The sequence below is a fragment of the Podarcis cretensis genome (assembly GCF_951804945.1).
Source record: "Podarcis cretensis genome assembly, chromosome: Z".
Taxonomy (NCBI): Eukaryota; Metazoa; Chordata; class Lepidosauria; order Squamata; family Lacertidae; genus Podarcis; species Podarcis cretensis.
In genome coordinates this window covers 10,732,180-10,741,095 of record NC_137184.1, presented here as the reverse complement: position 1 = coordinate 10,741,095, position 8,916 = coordinate 10,732,180, and positions in this window count along the sequence as shown.

The following is an 8,916-nucleotide window of genomic DNA, read 5'->3' as shown; positions in this document are numbered from 1 at the left end:
AGAAGTGGATTAAATTGTGAAAGGATGGGTTAAAATTTACAGCACGTATTACGATAAAAGAAAATGTTATGAAGATGTTATACAGATGGTACATAACACCAGTAAAATTGGGTAAAATGTATAAAGTTTGCAATAAATGTTGGAAGTGTCGGGAGCAAGAAGGAACATTTTACCATATGTGGTGGGAATGTAAGAAGGTAAAAAGCTTCTGGGAGATGATCTATAATCAGCTAAAGAAAATGTTGAAATACACTTTTGTTAAAAAACCAGAAGCTTTTTTACTGGGAATACTGGGAAATGAAATTAGTAAAAAAGATGTGAAATTAGTTTTGTATGCAGTAACAGCAGCCAGAATTTTGCTGGCACAGAAATGGAAACAGGAAGAAATGCCCACGAAAGAAGAATGGAGGATGAAACTGATGGAATATGCAGAAATGGACAAATTGACGGGGAGAATTAGGAACCAGCGTGACCAGAGATTCTCCGAGGACTGGAAGAAATTTACAGAGTATATCAAAGATGTTTGTGATGAACAAATAACACTTGTTGGTTTTCAAGAAGCTCTGTGAAATTAATGTTAGGAATATTGTTTAAAAAACATGATGTGATTAAGAGTGTTTGAGTGCAATATAATATTGAGAAATGTGAGATGAAGATATAATACGGAGAATTATCAGACAAGCTGAGGGAAGTTCTGGAAAGAAGGGATTAAGTGAAGACTGAATGTTTGATTTTGTATGAATTTTTGATGGAAAAACTAATAAAAATATTTTTTAAAAAAGAGAGAGAGACTGGAGCTGAATATTCTGTGCTCCCCTTACCCCTAGGAAACCCCAGCAAGCAAACCATTAAGATCACCGGGGCGACAGGGGACTCTCAAGTGAAACCCTTCTTACAACCAATGGACTGTGTTATAGGGGGAAGGGCAGTAATACACAAGTTCCTGTATATTCCAGAATGTCCCATGCCATTGATGGGAGAGATTTGTTGTTCAAGCTCCATGCCCAGATCATTTTCACCCCCTCCGGATGTAATATGGCCCTGCCATATTACAGGCACAGGAATTATGTCTCTCATGGTGCCCAGAGAAAATGCCTGGAGATTGGTAGCAGCCTTAATGGGGGACAACAGAGAAGAGGAGGGCCAGAATTCAAAGCTTATAAGAATGATCAGTGCACCCCCAACGGTATGGGCAGAAGGCCCATCTCCAAGAATGGCAAGGAATAATCATACCAAGGTTCGGGCTACCAAGAGCAATAGGGAGCAACAACGGACCAGCATTCATACACCACATTGTACAAGGAGTCAGTCAGGTTCTGAACATCCCATGGAAACTGCATACGGCCTGGAGGCTGCAGAGCTCAGGAAAAGTAGAACGGATGAATAGAACATTGAAAAATCAACTTGCCAAACGCACTCAGGAGACAGGAGCCTCCTGGCTCGATATGCTCACTATAGGCCTTTTCAGGGTTCACTGTATTCCTAATAAGCATACCCAATTGTCTCCATTTGAATTACTATATGGGCGTCCACCCCTGTTTGAGCTTCCCCTGTGTACTCAACTCTTGGGGGACACTACGACCCAAGACCAAATTTAATCTCTCTTACTTGTCTTCTCATCTCTTAACAGGTGGTCCCTCCAGCGGATGCTGTGCAGTATGGCTCAACCAATCCACCCCTTTAAGCCCGGTGACTCTGTATGGATAAAAGAGCGGAACGCAACGGCCCTAAATCCTAAATGGCAAGGCCCTTACGTAGTCCTGCTAGTTTCCCCAATTGCAATTAAGGTAGCCGGGTTGACCCCCTGGATCCATCACACGCGAGTAAAACGAGCCCATGGAGAGTGGACTTGCGAACTCTTACCCAATTCTCTGAAGCTCAGATTCCGGAGAGGTCCTGATCCTGATCCCACTGGGAGTTGATCAGGACACAGCCCATCGCCAGCCCAGAGGCCTGCTACCATCACACCAGAAGCTGATAGTTCTACGCATGCCTGAAGATCTGGATGGGAGGTTCCGAAGATATACAAGCTACCTGTGTAGATAAGTTACCAGATAACATTCTGAGCAAATTAGTCACAGTAGTCTCAAGCCGTAACGCGCGTGAGAAAGGGCACTTGACTGAGCCGGTGGCCATTGTGTCCCCCGTAGTTACTGAAGAACGACCATTTGGCCAGCCAGAGTGTTATGGGATTGGGTGTTACATGTGTGGTTGTATGCACTTGGGCAAATCGTTCGGTTCTAGGATAATCCCATTTGCTCTGATTGGGGTGCAGATTGCAATGTATTGTGCTGCACCATTTGCTTTGCATATGTGAACCAAATAAACTCTGCTTAAAACCTGAATGGGCGTTTGCCTCCCTGTGTCCAGTCCATGCTCCAGAATATCCAAGTCACTTGCGGTCCAACACATTGAATCCAATGTTTACTTCCAGATACATGGCTATAGAAATTGCAACTCTTAAAACTGCTGCTTGTCGTCACTGGCTGAAAACATAACTAGAGAGAGATCAAATCCTAACCCTGCTGACTTTAAATTCATTTTTAAAATAAAATGTGACGTAAATGTACTGGTCCCGGGGGGGGGGGGGGTTACCGTGAGGCGTGGTCAAAGTCCGGTCCTGGGCCAAGGGTCTGGAGCCTGTCCACCAAGGGGGAAGTGGGGTCCAAAGCAAGACGCCGGGCGTGGTTGGGAACTCCGGAGAAACAGGTCTGGGTGCTGGCAGAAACAGGTCTCCAACGTCGTTGCTCCCGCAACCTGGGACTGGGCTGACTGGCCTTTATCTCCTCTGAGGCCAGGGGCGGTCCCGGCCCACAGGTGACCCGCCTCTCCTGGCCTTAAGGCGAGCACTCCTCCTGAGAGAACCCAGTTCCCTCTGCCTCTCTGCCCTGAGCCTCTGCAGCTCAGGAGAGGCTGGAGGGTTACTGGACCCAGGGGCAGCTTCACCTTCCCCTGACAGGGCTGGGAGAGGAGCACCTGCAGGCAATGGGTCCTCCATCACCTCTGGAGCCCGAGTGGATTCATCTGGTGTCTGCTCCTGAGGATCCGGCACAGGTGCAGGCCCTTCAGATACAAGCCCCTGCCCCAGCTCAGCCGGCCCTGGAGGCGGGGAGTCCTGTGCAGGCTGGTACTCCTCAGATCCAGCTTCTGAATCAGATTCCCAGGCCATCACAGTAAATAAACTAAAAATGTTTCGCCTTTTTAACAAAGTCCCTCTGTCTACCAGTTAGTTCTATCTGTCCTAGTTCACGTATTTTAGGATGAAGGGAGGAAGAAGAACAGACTAACGAGTGGCTGGAATGAAGAGAAGAGAAATTCCAGCTGTTGAAAGTAAGGATCACTGGAACTCATAAGCATGTGTAAAGTGCCTTCCATTCAGTACTTATTATTATTATTGTTAATTGAATTTATATACCGCCCTATACTTGGAGCTCTCAGGGTGATTCACAAAACAAGAGCAACATAAAACACCACAATATATATTATCAAAAGAAAAACAACCCTTCCTCCGAAGGAAACCCCCAACAACTAGGAACTCTTACAAGTTACTAAAAATGCTAAAAAAACAGGGGTCTCTGTGACATTTGGGGTAAGCAAAACCCGGGAGACACCAGCCATACATTCCAATCCGGACACCATGGTACAGTGTCCAGACTGGACAGCATTCTGCTCACACAGGGTCTGATCCCCTCAGTGGAATCAACATTAAAATCACAGATCACGCCCCAGTAGAAGTCACCGTTAAAATAGGAGAAGGAACACAAACCACCCCATCATGGTCCTTCAGTCCCATCCTAGCTACAAATAAACAAATTAGAGAGTCTCACAAAAACTCTCCAAAACTACTTCAAAGAAAACGATGTAGACAATATAACAACCCCCCCTCCTATGGGACACAATGAAAGCGGTCACCAGAGGAACTTGCATAAAAGAGAAAGCATTCCATAAAAAACAAACCTCCTCAAAAATTAGCAAAAAACTCCTCAAACTTATAGAACAAAAAAGCAGAGACTCCCTAGAAATCAACAAAACAATGATCAGCATTCTATACTCTAAGCAATGTTTCTATGAATATGGATGGGTAGAATCATACCGCCGAATCTCACTAATAAACCAAGACTACAAGATATTCACACCAATCTTTGCCAACCGCCTAAAAATCTTCATACACAACTTAATAGCCCCAGACCAGACTGGCTTTGTCCCTGGCTGCGATATAACAGACCCCATCAGGAAACTACTGAACCTGATCGAACACAGCAAGGCAACTAAACTCCCATTGATAATTATGTCCCTAGACATCCTCAAAGCCTTTGATTGCTTAGAGTGGAAATACATATTAGCAGTACTAACATGAAATTTGGCTGCAACTTCCTACAAATCCTCAAACAAATATACTCCCAAGCCTCAGCAAAATGCAGAACTAACATGGATTCTAATACTATAGCTATCCAAAGAGGCACGAAACAAGGATGCCCACTGTCTCCCTTATTTATCCTGGCTCTGGAACCCTTAGCAATCCGAATGCGAGCAGCCACAGACATCAAGGGAGTGGAAATAAAAGGCAGAGCCTATAAATTAGGGTTCTTTGCAGATGGCCTAATGGTCACAACACCAGACCCCATAAGCACAGCAACCTCCCTAATCAGAGAACTCAACACATTTGCAATGGTGTCGGGCCTACAGGTAAATTTTACAAAGTCAGAAGCTATGTGCTTCAACCCCCCTCCTCACACCCAAAAAGAACTCACTAAGGTCACCAGAATAAAACTTTGCCACACCAAGTTCAGATACCTAGGGGTACAAATAACCAGAAACCTCAATAAATTGTACCTCCACAACTACAAGCCGCTATGGAGACAAATTAACAAAGACCTAAAAAGCTCGGACGCGGGTGGCGTTGTGGGTTAAACCACAGCACCTAGGACTTGCCAATCAGAAGGTTGGCAGTTCGAATCCCCACGCAGTTCGAATCCCCACCACGGGGTGAGCTCCCGTTGCTTGGTCCCTGCTCCTGCCAACCTAGCAGTTCAAAAGCACGTCCAAGTGCAAGTAGATAAATAGGTACTGCTCCAGCGGGAAGGTAAACGGCGTTTCCATGCGCTGCTCTGGTTCGCCAGAAGCGGCTTAGTCATGCTGGCCACATGACCCGGTAGCTGTACACCAGCTCCCTCGGCCAATAAAGCGAGATGAGAGCCGCAACCCCTGAGTTGGTCACGACTCGACTTAATGATCAGAGGTCCCTTTACCTTAAAGAGATGGAACAACATGAATTTCACTCTCTCAGACAAAATAGCCATGATCAAAATGATCACCCTCCCAAAACTAACCTACCTATTGCAAACCCTCCCAATCTGGATTCCCCCAACCCAACTCCACAGATGGCAGAGAAAACTACACTCTTTTATCTTCTCACATAAAAAACCAAGTATAAGCCCCAAATACCTCCACCTCCTCACCTCAGAAGGAGGATGGGGAATCCCCAACACAGAAGCATATTAGATTGCCAACCAAATACGCCATATAATCCCATATAAACTAGAAGATGAGACAAAACAATGGGTATACCTAGAGAGGGACACAAATGAAAATACCTGCACCACAGCGTACCCACTCCTCACAAACAAACTAAAGAAAATTCCCACAACAGGTACACACAGACCATGCTCAAAGCATGGAAAACAGAAATAGGCAAACTATCCCCAACCCCATCCCCACTAATCCCCCTGGCGTCCCACCCATTATTCCACAATGCAGCACAAAACCTCCAGATAAAAACCTGGCAAACGAAAGGCTTACCGTATATTTCGCCCTATAGGACGCACTTTTTCCCCTCCAAAAATGAAGGGGAAATGTGTATGCATCCTATGGGGCGAATGCAGGCTTTCGCTGAAGCCTGGAGAGCGAAGCCTCTTGCTCTCCAGGCTTCAGGAAGCTCTGCGCAACCCTCGGGAGACCGGCTCCGAGGGTTGCGCAGAGCTGCCTGCAGTCCCGGGCTTAGCGCAGCTCTGCGCGGCCATCGGGAGCCGGGCGCGAAAAAATACGAGAGACATTACACATACTTCTGTAAAACAAGAAAATCTTTAATAATTAAAAAAATAAACATTTTCTAATCTTGAAAAAAAAAGAAAAAGAAAAACAACCCAATAACAATCTCCCCCCCCCCCAAAAAAAGAACCACATATTAAAAGGGCGTAGGATGTCAATCAGATCAACCAAAGACCTGGTTAAAAAGGGACACTTTTGCCTGGCACCTAAAGGTGTGTAATGAAGCAGCCAGATGAACTTCCCTGGGAGAGCATTCCACAGACGGGGAGCCACTGCAGAGAAGGCCTGTTCTCGTGTTGCCACCCTCCAGACCTCACAAGGAAGATGCACACAAAGAAGGGCCTCAGAATATAATCTTGGTATCACTGGCGGAGGAACGGGGGGCGGGGGGAGCGCAGCGCCCCCAGCACCATCGGAGAGGGCGGTAACATCAGCATGCCATGCCCCCAGGACGCATGCCACGACCCCACGGGTGACATACCACTCCCTCAGGACACGCGCCATGCCCCCCGGGACACACGCCAGCCACGCCCTTGCCTGCTGTCCGCTGGAGCATTCAGCTTCGCCACTACTTGGTATCCGAGTAGGTTCATATAGAAAGCAGCAGTCCTTGAGGTATTACCAGTGCTTTTTTTCTTTTAAAATGTTTAGGAGTACTCTAATTTTCCTACTCATATTGAAATACTGCCCCTCAATGAGGCCAAACTTAGATTCACAAAATATTTAGGTATGCGTACCCCTGCATCCCCCCAGAAAAAAGTCCTGGGTATTGCGGTATTATTATTATTATTATTATTATTATTATTATGGCTTTAAAGGTCCAAAGCAGCACTTTGAACTGGGCCTGGAAACTAATATTTTTAAAATGTATTTTTTATTAAAGATTTCTTGGTTTACAAAATTATGTGCAATGTCTCTTTTTTTCAAGTTATATTTTCTACAATCAGTTTCATTTGCTGAGACATTAGTGTTACAATAGGAAGAAAAGGTGGGAAGAGGTGGAGGGGGCCATGGTAGGTGGGGGTGGGGTCGGGTGGCGATGTTTCTATTTTACTTAATGTATGTGTGGGGTTTTGTGTCAGCGTCACTTGTGCAAGTTTTCTTTGCTATTCGCTTGTCTTCTTTTGGTGGTGTGAGAGATTCAGGTTGGCCTAGGGTGTGGTTGTTTGTGATTGGCTGTGGTGAATTTTGTTTTCGTGTGTGAGTGGGGTGGGTGGGTGTTTTTGGATCAGGTTAACCATATTGATCTGTATGCTATTGGTAGATTCTTGTCGTTGTCTTGTTGGGCTGTGTGTGTGATAAAGGGGAGCCATACCGGGGTGAAGGCGTCTTCTTCTATTTGCCCCTGGGTCAGTTTCAGTTTAGGCCTGGAAACTAATTGCATTGCAGCTGGACCAGGAACGGTGTATTATGCTCAAACCATCTTGCCCCAGTGAGCAACCTGGCCTCTGAATTCTGCACTAGCTGGTTTCAGAACTGTCTTCGAAGGAAGTCCTACATATAATCTAACCTAGATGGGACACGGGTGGCGCTGTGGTCTAAGCCACTGAGCCTTGGGCTTACTGATCAGAAGGTCAACGGTTCGAATCCCTGCGACAGGGTGAGCTTCCGTTGCTCGGTCCCTGCTCCTGCCAACCTAGCAGTTCAAAAGCACATCCAAGTGCAAGTAGATAAATAGGTACCGCTCCGGTGGGAAGGTAAACGGCGTTTCTGTGCGCTGCTCTAGTTCGCCAGAAGCGGCTTAGTCATGCTCGACACATGACCCGGAAGCTGTCTGTGGACAAATGCCGGCTCCCTTGGCCTATAGAGCACGATGAGCATGCAACCTGAGTCGTCTGCAACTGGACCTAATGGTCAGGGGTACCTTTACCTTAACCTTTAATCTAACCTAGAGGTTACCAGAGCATACACCACAGTAGTTAGGGGCGTAGCTGGGCCACCAGTCAAAGCTGATGGAAGGCACTCCTGAGCCTCAAATGACAGGAAAGATTCCAGGAGGATCCCCAAACTAAACTTCAGAGGAAGTGTAACCCCATCAAGAGCAGGAGACCTTGATGGGCAGGCCTATCTGGTCTACGTATGAAGTCCATAGCTGTCAACTTTCAGATTTGAAAATAAGGGACCAGCAGCCTCACCTGTCCGGGGGGCAGTCTATGGGATATCTAACAATCCGGGATAGCAGCGGGAAACGGTGCCGAAATAAGGGAATTTCCCGCCAAAAAAAGGGAAGGTTGACAGCTATGATGTAGTCTTCTTGAGAAGCTGAGACAAAGGGCCGGAATACAGCTCTTTCTAACTCTTATTTCATGCGATTTATTTGTGTGCGCGGGGGGAGGGGGCAGAAATTAAACTGGCAAGTTACTTAACTTTTATTTCTTCACTTTCTATTTAGACAACGTCGGACCGCCTTGCAAAATATCGGACCTGACGAAATCGCATCGCTGATAGGGAACTTGCGCGCTCCTCCTTACCCCGCCCCGCCTCATTGCCAGAGGCTGCTGGACTACAACTCCCGTCACCCCCCACCGCTGCCCATACTGGCTGGGGCAGTGGGAGTTGTAGTCCAGCAACACCTGCAAGGATGCAGCTACACCCCTTCGCCCCCCCTTCGCCCCCCCCCCCGAAGTTTGACTGAGCTCCTTGGAGGAAAGGCGGGATAAACATGCCGAATGACTTAAGGAGCCACATAGCCCCTTTCTTGCTTTCCCTTGGAAGGGCGCGACTCTGTGGTCGAACACTCTCTACCTCCTCCCACCTCTATGGTTACCGGCGGGGGAGGGGGGAGATAATCCTTTTCCGCCACGTGACCTGGAAGAGGATGTACGATAGAGGAAGAGAAAGAAAGCAGGCACTCACGCTTCCGGGTCT